A 15,260-nucleotide genomic window follows, 5' to 3' on the forward strand; every position below is an offset into this window, starting at 1 on the left:
CATTTCTTGTTCGTCTAAGCGAAATTACTGAATATTTTAAAATTGTTAATCTGTCACATAGAGCGCAAACTAGCGCATCTACGGCAACGCTTCCAAGAACATGTTTCCGATGTAACAGGTTCACGTGAAGAAATTATTAAACGAATTGAGATATTAAATCAGATTGCCGCAGATATGGAATATTATAACCAGCGAATGATTCAGGTAGTAATTGACAGTAAACCCAGCGATAAACAAAAATTTCTAAATAAGTACTCGCTGAAAGAAGCTGAGCTACCGAATTTTAAATTACCAGGATACGTTTCCCCGGTCATCTTGAGAAAATACATCACTGATATCATCGATGAATACTTCGATGACATACTTGAACACCACAAGCGAATATTGCCATCGCCAACTATCCTCAGACATGACAATTCCACAGCCAGTGATGGCAGACATATTTCTCCGGGAATCGTAAATATCACTGATGTCGTCGCGGTCAATCTTGTGTGTGACGTAATCGATGGCAGTTACAACATAGACACAACAATATCAAATCAAGCCCAGCAAGGGTTTATATTATATTCATTTACTCCTAAAGAACCACCTGGGTTTTTGATTGTACAAGAGCCAATCAATCCAGTATTTCTGCAGTGTTTAAATCCAACTCTGACAAGGATGAATTTTAAAGTCACTGACCAACAGGGTAGACTTTTGGACCTGAGAAATGAAATTATTAGTATTAATTTGCTGGTAAAGTCCTAAAAGATTTTCCAATCGTAAACGATTTTCAGTTAATAATATCATATCATAATAATGTCCCAAAAATCTTCGACTTACAAGAAATGCAAAGCGTTTCCGAGAAATTCGAAGAATTACCAGAAGTATGATGATGATGATGAAAATGTCTCTGACATTTGCACCTGCAGTGAAAATGTCTCTGACAGCGAAACACAAAGTGTTTCCACTGACGGTGATTTTATTGTTAGTGACAGTGAAACACAAAGTGTTTCCACTGACAGTGACGACAGTGATTTTATTGTTAGTGACAGTGATGATGACTCTGTCATTAATGAAACCGTCATCACCATCAATGACAGCACTGTCACAATAAATTATATTAAATGATAAAAAAGAATATAGCATGTATCAGCACGTGAAATGTTTCATATACGACAAGCAGGTACTTGAAGAATACATCAAAAAATTATTCAGCGGAGCGTCGTCGATTTCATCAATGATGAAATTAGGTGAAGTTAAAATAGTTACTGATAAATACGGCAATGATGATTTTTTACTGACAGAATCACAGTTGAAACAACTACAAGAGAATCATATCATAGCGATCATGTGTTTTCCAGACCAAATCATGAATTATGCTCACTCGTGTATTTCGCGGGATCATCTTGATAAGATACTGCAGTGAAAACGCTAGCGTTTTTGAAAATTCTAAAGAATTTTCAAATATTATATATATTTTTTTAACACTGACAATTTCGCTGATTTTGATAGGGTATTTGCTAGTAAAAACCAGAGAAATTGTCCAAGTTGCTAATCTTGATAGGGTATTTGCTAGTAAAAACCAGAGAAATTGTCCAAGTTGCTAATCTTGATAGGGTATTTGCTAGTAAAAACCAGAGAAATTGTCCACGTTGCTAATCCTGATAGGGTATTTGCTAGTAAAAACCAGAGAAATCGGACACTTGCATAATTTGGACAGTAAAAAAAAGTAATATTTTTTTACTTTCGATTTCACTTCCAAGTACTCGATTTCACTTCCTTGATTTTAGCGAGGTAAAATGAAAAGCATTTTTGAAAATTCTAAAGAATTTTAAGATGAGGTATCTACTTCAAAATCCAAAGCATTTTCATCCGAGGAATTTTCAGCGGACATGCAATGTTTCAATTTTCGGACTTGATTATTTATTATCTTTTTCATCTCATACTCGCCTGCTAATGCCAGCCTGATCTTTTCAATTGCACGAGACAATGGAACAAATTCATTTATTTGTCCTTCTTCTACGCCAGCTAGTGATTTATATAAATTATTTTGGATCATCTTTATGAATCGATATTGAGCAGGAAGAATATAACGCCCTGCACATTTAGATTCATATAATGATTCAAAATCAGACAGAATTGTTTCAGGATTTAGTGATAAATTAAATCCTTGTTTTTCTAATTTTTTAATAGCATCAATCACATTATTGATATTTTCGTGATTCATATTTCTATATATTTTTATATATTTAAAATAAAAAAAATAAACAGTAGTCATTGATGAGCGGTTAGTCTTATATTGGCTTATGGGTCTCCACGAGGTCCTTTCAGACTTGAGATTTTTTACTTCCTTGATTTTTTCATTGAAACACTTTGTCAAGGTGATTTTTTTATTTTTCAAATTTTTTTTTATCTCAGTCTTACAGAGCTTTTCTTATAGCTTCTCGGCATCCTCGTGATCGGTTCTTTTAGCCATATTTTGTTTTTGACCGTAGAGCTTATGCATCCAATGACTACTGTTTATTTTTGGGGGCTCCAAGCGAAAGTGAAACTGTCTGTGTACATACCCCCCCAAATCGAATCCCAGGGGTAAAACGTACCCCCACGATTCGACGTGGGGGAGATATGTACACAAGGCCCCTGCTGGAGCCCCCATCTATTATAAAAAAAACCAAATGGGCCCGTCGAACAATATGTCCGTGACGAGGATTCGAACATGGCATTTGATAGCGTCGGGACGAAAGTAAAACGCGTTACCACTGTGCCACTGTCCAATCTGATAATATAGGATTTAAAAATTATTATATACTGATCTACCTGTTGTGAAATTTATACAGGTAGGCCTCGCTTACAGGTAAAAAAATACACCTTAAGATATTGTGCAGAAAATCGTCTGCTCGTACCTGTGAATGCGGAAGTGTTATAGCGCGCTGTCATCCTTGACGCTGTCAAGGTGACAAGGGGGAAATAATTGTATCATTGACTTCAAAAATCCTTCGGATTTTCACACAGTCACTGCAGAGTTATCTACATAAGAAAATATAATCCAGCTATCAAACTTACGTGAAAAAGTTGATTTGATAATATTTTCTGCAACACGTTGAACCGAATGGGGGTTAATACCGAAATACTTCGCAGCTAGGCCCATTGAGCGAAATATATTTTCTATATTAGTATTTTTGTTGAGAGATCTGACAGCTCTTCTTTTAACGCTCTTAAATTTACCAGTGTCACCTCGTGCAGAATTCTCACTCTGCGTGATGGCTTGCAAATTTTGAAGAGAGTTATTAAGTTTATTATTATCTTTGTGATCGATCACAAGACCGTCTTTGATTATCCCAAAGAAACACTCGAACACGAACCTGTGATTAAGATAATGTTTCTTTCCAGCATTAAATCGGAGATAACCAGAATTTTCAACGACACCAACTGGTTTTTTCAACCCACAATGTCTCACTATTCCCTCACGTGATGCTTCATAATTTTTAATGGTTGGATGTGGGACAAATTCTTGATTCATCTATATAATAATATATTTGTCTAAATTATAATTTGTCTGAAAACTTAGTTATATAATCACTCTCGGATTTCAGCGCATCTCCGTTATTTTTTTTATTGTAATATCGCTTGAGTTCACGGTATCGTTTCCCCCCGCATCCCGCACATAATTGTGTTTTACCCCTGACACCAATGCCACATCGCAGGCAGGGAATAGGTCCTGTGCTTCCTCGTTTGATGCTTTGTATATGTTCACCGCAGAATTCCTTCCTGCAGGGCTTATTACAGACTGTTACAAATCCAACTTTTAACCACTTGCAGTTATTCATTGTATATATATATATATATATATATATATATATATATATATATATATATATATATATATATATATAATATTTCTTATTTAAATATTTGTCTTAAATATAATATGAAGGGTTTATTTGGCGCTGGGAGATTCGATCTTGACAGGCTAAACAGAGACTCACGACGGCGGAATCTAACTGATCTATTTAATATTATCAGGGATGCCAAAAAAGAATTCCGCGACGACGGCGCTTCTCATGTATGGTCGTCATTTAAAATTATCCGCGATATTGACGAAGTCATCGATGCTACAATGACTGATGCCCGAGCAAAAACAATTATTGATTATCTATTTGATATTTATCAAAGCGATGAACACAGTAAGAAATATTTTTTTCAGAATAAAATTTATCGTCAACGTTGAAGACGATGAATGGATTATCCGTGACAAACTCGACCCTGTTCTTGCTAACGGAAAGACCATTCTGTTAAGTAGAGATTCCAAACCAGAAATGCTGACCGGGATTGATAAACCATATTACACTCGAACGTATCCTGTGACCGCAGTCGTTTATGGAATCTATCTGGTAAAAAAAAAAAAAAAATTGATCAACTCACCCCGATGAGAACGTCATCAATGACTACGTTAAATTGTGTAGCCGAGAGAGTAATGGAACATTTTAAAAATGCAAAACGAGGAAACGGTTTAACCGATCTGCGACGTGAAAAAATAACAGCATGGGCTGAGCAAGTCAAAGATACTGGGGCAACAATAAATGATGTTGCTGTGCTATCAAGTAAATTAAAATTTTCAATAACAGTAAAAACACTAACCGGGGAAATATTATATAATTCGAAGCATTATAAAAAGTCAGGATCGCTGATTGAAATTATTGATCATAACTCTCATGCCTGGACTGATGCGGTTACAATATTTCCACGAGATCGTGTTGTCAAACTTTATTCCGGAAATATATTTGATGTTATTTACACGCTGAGTAAAACCGACCCTGTGTCAGTGTGGTTGTTTAGGAGTTCCGAAGATTCCGAGTATGATCAATTTGTAAAACCCAACGGGGAATTATACCGGACGGAGTCGTTGCAACAACAAATGAAAAAACTCGCAGAGAAATATGTGGAAATGCGAAGCATTTCCGACAACATTGAGCAGTTATTGGTTAATTGTTTTACAGTTCCAAGTGTTGCCGCTCACGCCGCCAGAGAAAGAAATTCGTGGAGACCAACCCGAAGTCAGTTTCTCTCGGATATACAATTGAGTTGTGTCGAGTATGGGCATGGCGGGTTGTGGAATACCCGGTATGACTACCAGGATATGATTTCCGTGGATATGATTGCTTGCTACCCAGGAAGCTTTCTCGGGAACGGCGAGTGCAGCGAATACTTTAAGCGATTTGGACATCCCACGAACTCAATGACACGAGTTGCTATAAACGGCGTTTTACCCGATTTTGATTTGACAGGATTTGCTCGTGTGACTTCGTTTGAATTTGCTAAAGGGCTTCATCAGATTTGTTATGTTTGGTTTGGCAGACACTTCAGTGAAAAGCGCTGGGTACCAATAGTGTTATTGCGATATATGCTTGACAGCCGAATACTGGTATCGTTGACTGTCAGTGAAGCAATCATATCATATCAACCGCAGACCTCAGTTTGGTTACCAACACCGGAGCGTATTAGTCTCGATGAAGTTATCGGCGAGTACGCACGAGAGAGTCCAAATACTCCGATGGATGTCATTGTCAGTGAGGCTCCTAAAGTTCTCAAGATCAAACTTAGCAATAGTGAAAAAACAGCAAAAGATCTCGGACGAAGAATAATCGGTAAATTTACTTAGGGTGCAGCATTTGATCATACAATGCATCACTCGCGACTGATTATCGATGATGCTGAATTGGATTTTATAATTGCTGACGCTGTTGCGAGAAATATATTTTGTAATCGGGAGGATGTGTTCTTGTCCGACGGGAAAAAGTTGGGCACAATTGTAAGTTATATCGACGGAGAATCGCCTCAGTACACACATTTAAGATCTTCAATGCTGGCTTATGTTTCTATAAATTTACTATCAATGATGAATCGATTTCCTGACACCGCAGTTAGAGTTGCAACGGATTCATTTCATCTAAGTAAAAAATATTCAGAATCACTGGCTGCTATAATGAAATCCGTAGGATTTTCGGATGAACGGAGTTCGCGGAGAATAAAAGCGGAGATGTTACACGAATATTGTGAATCCGCTGATGTTGCAATTAAGGATGATTATTGTAAATTATCAGAAATGTCAACGACAACTTCGATGTTGCTATCTGTGTATGATCCAATCACTAGACACAAAACTGTTTATTTAAACGGGCCGGGAGTGTCTGGTAAAACAACTCGAGCGATTGAATTATTTGGAAAATCGGATATGATTGTGCTAACACCTACACACAGGCTTGCCAGGGAGATGAAACAGCGAGGAGTCAATTCTTGTACTTATCACAGCTTTTTCAAATACAGCGGCGGTGTGTGGACGTCAGATCGAATGGGAACAAAATATATTCCCGAGAAAATAATTTGGGATGAGATATGTACGGTGCCGCTGGAAACGTTAAAAACATTTCTTGATTGGCTGCTAACGAAAAATACTGCAGTGATAATGTGCGGCGAGCACGGTCAACCACCTCCGTTTGTCGGCGCATCTCCACATGATTGGTTAAAAGATTTTGTTGATTATTACGAAGAAGTGTCTGATGATCATAGAGCACTTGATGCAACGTTGAAGGAATTTAAAACATTAATCAGATTACAACCGAATAAAATTCAATGTGAAATTATGCGCGAGATGATTCCTGAAACTTCGATGAGCGACTTTTGGAGCGCGTGGAAACCAGACGATTTGATAGTAGCAAGTAGAAAGATAGTCAGAGACACACTTCAACAACAGTTATTTCAATTACAACAAGAAAAGTTTCCAATGCTGCCAGTGCCGTTATGTTATAGACCAGCTGATACGTGGTTACAAAATATAGATGTTGATATACCAGGGCGCCTGACTGCGTCAGAGTCAAGGAAACAGAATTTAGTATTGAATGATATTGTGTTAGTTGATATTAATGCTGTCAAAGATGCACTAAAAATGAATAAATCTCCGTGGACGCTAGGATACGCGATGACAATTCATTCATCTCAAGGACTAACTATCAGTGATAACAACTGTCTGGATTGTTGATGATCAAATCGAATGGTCAAACTTAGTCTACCTAGCGGTGTCCAGAGTCAGAAGAATATCTCAGCTGCGAAGGATTGTCTTGGATGAATCAAATGCTAATAAAATTAATAATGAAAACAACAGCGATGGTGATGTAATAAGAAAAAAACTCGCCGGTTACAAACAGAGTGACAAAAAAAAAATAATCGCGACTTTGATCTTGATGTTGAATTAATTATTGAGCTAAAACATCAGCAGAATAATCACTGCGCGAGCTGTAATTGTATAATGCTACGGCAGTATTCGAATAAAAATTCAAAACAATTTACCGTAGACAGAAAAGACAACAATCGCGGTCATACACGTGATAATATCATGTTGACCTGTCTTGAGTGTAATCGACGTAGAGGCGCTAGTTAAGTGATCGAAATCACTGAAGTGATTTTGGCGGTAATTGTGTGTCCTCGGGAATTACCTGTAGTTGCTCACGTGTGAATCCGCGTTGAGGAGCAGTTGAATCCAACCTATAGATTGCTGGTCTACCAGTGGATCTTGTCACGGTGGTTATCTTGTGTGTGGTAACACTCCAGATAGGATCAGTTGCTCTTTTTTACCACCTTCAAGTTCACCCGGTTCATATAAATATCTAACTGTAACATTACCCAGTATTGGCTGCGCTGAAGAATCACGTCGTACGGGTATATGTTTTTTTCTGATTGCGATGGCGGGTTTCATGTTGGTGGCTCGGGTAATTTCATTATTTAGCGCAGCTATCACGCTTGGTAATCTTGCAACCCATTCGCGCGATCTCGTATCCTGAATAAATTCCTTCGCGTATTGATATCCAAATAACCGCTCAGCAAGTGTTCGATTAAATCGCTTAACAATTGCCTGATCACGGTGAATTTCAGTATGTCCTCGTCTGATGGTGACGTTATGTTGTTTCATCAGTGATGATACTGCACCCTGAAATTCTTTGCCAGGATCAACTTGTAATAGATTTGGCCAACGTAGACCACTCCGCCGATAAATTCGTTCAAACGCAGAAGCAACCTCGGATGCTGTTTTAGTTGATAGCGGTTCAGCATCTTTGTATCTACTTGCAACATCAACTACAGTTAACGCGTACATGCATGTACGTCTTCGGATAGTATCATGTGGTAGAAATAATATATCAGCCTGATGAACCTCATTTGGCAAACTAACATCAAAATGTGCAAAGTGAATTTGTTTAGGACGCGGTAGATAAATTTGCCATATTGCCTGTCGGGATAACCAATTTTTAGCAGTAACTTTTGTAACTTTTGCTGCTTCAGCGAGTTTACTAATTGCTGCGCTACCTCTCCAATATCCGCTTGGGGAATAATAAATCGACTCCATTATATACCAGCACCTAGCGCTAATTTACCTTTCATTGCGGATTTTATCAACCAGGATGCTAACTTTTCTTTGAAAGATTTATCAGTGATGGCATTTAACGCATGAATTAATTTCACGTCCGCGAGATGGCGCTGTTGCAAATCCTTACTTCGGTAAGCTACATCATGCGCATGACACGCCTTATCAATAGCATTTATCGGATACTCACCTGGATTTGGCTGATCCTGAGCATCAAGTCTGATATCAAGTCGGGTTCCTGGACCGCAGTAATTATATCCTGGAAGATGTTTTTCTCCTGGGTATTTAGCTCACGGAGCCCCTGGTAACTTGGCTAACTTGGCTGCGATATCACCTCGCTTTTTTTTTAATAAATCTAAACTTTTTTATACCGCATCGTTCACACTTGCCTGTAAGCGCTTGTCGATTATTTTTTGTTGTAATTGTTGTCATATCCGCAGTTGGGGTATGTGCTCGGCATTTCACACAATATAAATTCATATTTATTTTATGATATATCTAATGGAGATCACAGACTTTTCTGCGTCAAAGCGACGAGAGCCAATTAAACATAACTCAGTGCTGCCAAATTCAATTCGAATGATTATTATAGGTCCATCTGGGTCGGGTAAGACACAGTTGTTACTTAATTTAATAATGAAGTGGATGAAGTGGGATAAATTATATTTGATAGCACCATCAGTAGACGATCAGCGATGTTATCAGGCATTAAAAGATTTTAACGAAAGTGCAAAATCGATAAGTGAAGAAGATGTTGTTGATTTTATAACTGATATTGATGAAGCACCGAGTATCGATGATATTGATGGGAGTATTAATAATTTAGTCGTGTACGATGATATCATGTTGGACAAACAATCAAACTCTGCCAGGATATTCTCACGCGGCAGGCACAAAAACGTTGATGTGATTTATGTAACTCAACGGTATACACAAATACCAAAAGTGATCAGAGATAACTGTAACGTTCTTGCGGTATTTAACGGCGTTGACGCACACACGCTACAAAATGTTCATCGAAGTTGGTGCAGCGGGGACATGGACATAAATAAATTCAGAAATTTCTTTAGTCGTGCTCAGGCAAAACCACACGGATTTGTGACGATAAATTTACATGATCCTCGGACACGGTATCGAGTTGGGTTAGATACAATTTTTAGTTAGAAATCCTGAAGGATTAAAAATATTTACATTAAAAATGCTTGCATTTTGAGCAGCAGAGAGACTAGGCCACCAAGTGTTTCGTCTAACCCCCCGCCCAGAGTCAAGAAGTATTTTTATAGTTAGTTATTTTTCATGAAATAACTCTTCTAGTCAGCAGAGAAGGCTTATTTATCATGGTTTTCTGAATAGAGGGTTTATTTTGTGAAATAAAACCCTCTATCAAGAGTGTTCTCGATAGAGGGTTCTGTTGGACGGAATAGTTGGTGGGCTCAGTCTCTCTGCTGCTACATGACTGCACGAGTGTCCTTTCCCCGCCATACATGTTCACCACCCCATTCTCGGCATCCTCTTGCATGGTACAAATAACGCAAGCTTCCTTTACTGTATTTACCGATTATGATGAAGGTATTTCTCCATTCATGATAATTTTATTCTCCAAGTTTGAAGTATTGTACAAAATTGTATCCACATTTCCACTCTGTAAGCTTTTAAAGTTCTTCATTTCTATTCCATCTATTGTTTTTGATGAGATTAAATAGTTGTAAATGTCGCTGTACATGTCATAAGGCCACTCTCTCATGTCGTCAGTCCATTCGATTCATTTGCAAAATACATAACCCATGAAGCATCATGCTTCAGACATTTCACTTTTCGGTGTAACTTTCAGTTTGTTTACGGTGCTCCAAGCAGAATCAATCACTTCATAGGGTGATAATTGAAAAGAATCGGTCTATAAAGTAATGTAATAAAGGGAATCAACTAAAAAGAACCACTAAAAATCCGAAATCAAACTGGATCTTAGCGGGGACTAAAAAAATTAAAAACCAAGAACAAACCCAAAATATTTTATCAAAATGGCAGAAACTAAAAGATAATAATAAAATGTCGAAACTGAGTACGTATGCATGTATATTATGTATGGATGCATGTATGTATGGATGTAGGTATTTATGTAGGTAGGTAGGTTCTGTTGGCTACGACTTTTCCATCATTATGAAATTTATTTCGCATCTCGTCCGGAGAACTTTAGCTCATATTGTGCTGATGAGCCGTTAACTTCTAGTATACATAATTCAGTATTGTAAATAGAGTATTATTTTAAGTTTCAGTCATTTTAATTAAATATTCCAGGGTGTGTTTAAGTTCACATAAAATTCCGTGTCAGTTTGAGAATTTCAGTGTTTTAAGTGTATTTATTTGTCCCCTAAGGGTATCGTAGTTATTAAACAAATTTTTGCCGATTATTCTTACGAATAGTTGACATTGTTAGCCTTAGGCATATTTATTCAGTCTGGAAAGCACAGACTTTGGTAAAATTACATTAGTATTTAATTGTAGAGCATCAATCGATATTTTAATTGCTATCAGTAAATGCGTCTACATGACCACATTGAATACAATTTAGGTTGTAAAATATTTCCTTAGTGGAAAAAGAAATATAAAATCTCCAATTACCAATTTATTTTGAGTCGATATAAATTTATATATAATAGATAAATAAATAATTATGATGCAAAATAAATGTTGCCCCGACAAAATGCTTTATACAAAAAATTAATATACTTACCAGTAACAAGACAAGTTTGTACCTCACCACCCCAATATACCATCTTTAGAATAGACTCGTCTGCACGCTTAATGTCAAGGTCAGTGAACAATCTTACTTTTGCATGTACAGAAAATGGCAACTTGCTTTAGCGCCAAAAGAGAACATTTATGGCGGTGTACTGTCTGCGATGCGACGTGAGATGATCTGTCCAGTGCAACCCAGGAAATAGGACTTTTCAAACCATTCACTATTTCATGCAAAAGTCCCCATTTATTCTCAGTGTGTCTCATGTGGATGTCCCCAATTCTATGATTCTGATAATTGTACATGTACACACATCCCCATATATATATATATATATATATATATATATATATATATATATATATATATATATATATATATATATATATATATATATATATATATATATATATATATAGTTATTATTGAGTAGTGAATATGCCCTTGAAACAATATATTTCATAATCTGTATAGTTAAAGAATATTGGCCCAATCAGCCGTGTGGATTGAAAACCGCAAACAGACTGTAATGTAGATATTGAGTGTTATACCACATGTAAACAAATGCGTTCGTAATATGAGCCTACTGCGTTAAGAAAGTTGCACTCAATATAATAAAAAGAGCTTTAATAAACTGCAGTGATATGGAACACGCATATATATGTCGACAACATATTACAAGAAACGTATACAAAATCAGGTGAATTTATGTCCTAATGAATGGGGCATTTTGTCTAAGATGATTTTACTGTTGTTGTTGTTGTTCTAGGGTTTAACGCCATTTTTCAGCACAGGATAGGCTATACATGGCGGCCAGTATAACTGGTGGAGGAAGAACCCTGGAAAACCCAGGAAAGAACCACCGACCCACGAGAAGCTACTGGCAGGCTTTCCCACGTACCCACGTTAGCCGAGCCTTAGACTCGAACCCACGCAGACAGAGGTGAGATGGCAGTGATCCAGAACGGTGAGCACTCGGCCACTCGGGACCCCTGTCTAAGATGAACAAACTTGACTTTTATTATTGCAAATTAAACTGGCTTGTGCACTAGATGTCATGCAATTCAACTAAATTTGTCCCAGACATTTTCTTTGGCCAATGCTATAGAGAGAATATTACTACATATTTAATGTCGACAGACCTATATTTGTGTTAAACAATTTCGATACCTATGTATATTGTACATATATGAAAAAGGTCTATGACACTATATATGTTCATTTTTAAGGGACAAAATGCATATATATATATATATATATATATATATATATATATATATATATATATATATATATATATATATTGCAAACTGCATAGACCAAAGTTTGCAGTCGCATATTGGTTAAGCAGATCCAGGTTTATGGATGTTATTAGGAGTAGGCAGTAAAACAGGCAATATAGACCCCGATCTTCAGGTGCATTATGCGAAGACAGATAAGGTTCTATGTTGTTTACGATTGGACCAGACTTATAAGGCACTATATACAGTACATTTCATAACTGATTTGTCAAAATAATTATACTGTTTTGTACTGTATTTTACATGACCACTTTGACATACTTTACATGACCACTTTAACGAACTTTACATGACCATTTTTACGTATCTTACATAACCACATTGCGTACTTTACATGTCCACTTTACATACTTTACATGACCACCTTACATACTTTACATCCCCACCTTACATACTTTACATGCCCACTGACGTACTTTACACGACCACTTTACATACTTTACATGACCACTTTGACGTACGTTACATGACCATTTTGACGTACTTTACATGCTCACCTTACATACTTTACATGACCACTGACGTACATTACATGCCCACCTTACATACTTTACATGACCACCTTACATACTTTATATGACCACCTTACATACTTTACATGACCACTGACATACTTTACATGACCACCTTACATACTTTACATGACCACCTTACATACTTTACATTACCACTTTGACATACGTTACATGACCACTTTACATACTTTACATGCCCACTTTACATGCCCACCTTACATACTTTGCATGACCACCTTACATACTTTACATGACCACCTTACATACTTTATATGACCACCTTACATACTTTACATGACCACTGACATACTTTACATGACCACCTTACATACTTTACATGACCACTTTACATACTTTACATGACCACCTTACATATTTTACATGACCACCTTAGATATTTTACATGACCATCTTACATACTTTACATGCCCACCTTACATACTTTACATGCCCACCTTACATACTTTACATGACCACTGACATACTTTACATGACCACCTTACATACTTTACATGACCACCTTACATACTTTACATTACCACTTTGACATACGTTACATGACCACTTTACATACTTTACATGCCCACTTTACATGCCCACCTTACATACTTTACATGACCACCTTACACACTTTACATGACCACCTTACATACTTTATATGACCGCCTTACATACTTTACATGACCACTGACATACTTTACATGACCACCTTACATACTTTACATTACCACTTTGACATACGTTACATGACCACTTTACATACTTTACATGCCCACTTTACATGCCCACCTTACATACTTTACATGACCACCTTACATACTTTACATGACCACCTTACATACTTTATATGACCACTTTACATACTTTACATGACCACTGACATACTTTACATGACCACCTTACATACTTTACATGACCACCTTACATACTTTATATGACCACTTTACATACTTTACATGACCACTGACGTACATTACATGCCCACCTTACATACTTTACATGCCCACCTTACATACTTTACATGCCCACCTTACATACTTTACATGCCCACCTTACATACTTTACATGACCACCTTACATACTTTACATGACCACCTTACATACTTTACATGACCACCTTACATACTTTACATGACCACTTTACATACTTTATATGACCACCTTACATACTTTACATGACCACTTTACATACTTTACATTACCACTTTACATACTTTACATGACCACTGACATACTTTACATTACCACTTTACATACTTTACATGACCACCTTACATACTTTACATGACCACCTTACATACTTTACATGACCACTTTACATACTTTATATGACCACCTTACATACTTTGCATGACCACTGACATACTTTACATGACCACCTTACATACTTTACATGACCATTGACGTACTTTATATGACCACTTTACATACTTCACATGACCACTTTACATACTTAACATGACCACCTTACATACTTTACATGACCACTTTACACACTTTACTTAACCACTGACGTACTTTACATGACCACTTTACATACTTTACATGACCATTTTTGACGTACTTTACATGAGCACTTTGACATACGTTACATGACCACTTTACACACTTTACTTAACCACTGACGTACTTTACGTGACCACTTTACACACTTTACTTAACCACTGACGTACTTTACGTGACCACTTTACATACTTTACTTGACCACTGACGTACTTTACGTGACCACCTTACATACTTTACTTGACCACTGACGTACTTTACGTGACCACTTTACATACTTTACTTGACCACTGACGTACTTTACGTGACCACTTTACATACTTTACGTGACCACTTTACATACTTTACGTGACCACTTTACATACTTTACTTGACCACTGACGTACTTTACGTGATCACTTTGATGTACTTTGCTTGACCACTATGACGTACATATTAGCAGTAAGAACAGTAGTAGTAGTAGTATTTATATTCCTCACAGTAGGCCAAGTAGTTATATCAGTAGTGGTATCAGTCGAAGTAGTAATAGTTCTGCAAGCGCTGGTCTTATATCCAAGTTATCTTACAGACCTGTTATCGAGATGAGTATACCGTCTGTTTTGCCGTCCTCTATCAAATTATTTTTTTTTCTGTGTTTTTATTTCGCTTTTCTCTTTGCATTGTTTGACATATAAACTAAGGTTTCTTCACCCCTTATACATGATGAGAGCGCTATATTTTTAATCACCGTCCCACTGGTCATTGTTCTTTCAACGAAGGTTGCATGCTTAGGAATATCAGCTGTGAGACAAACGAGGCTTAGAACCATA

This window comes from Sinohyriopsis cumingii, chromosome 17, assembly GCF_028554795.1.
Source record: "Sinohyriopsis cumingii isolate HCF-2022 chromosome 17, ASM2855479v2, whole genome shotgun sequence".
Lineage (NCBI taxonomy): Eukaryota > Metazoa > Mollusca > Bivalvia > Unionida > Unionidae > Sinohyriopsis > Sinohyriopsis cumingii.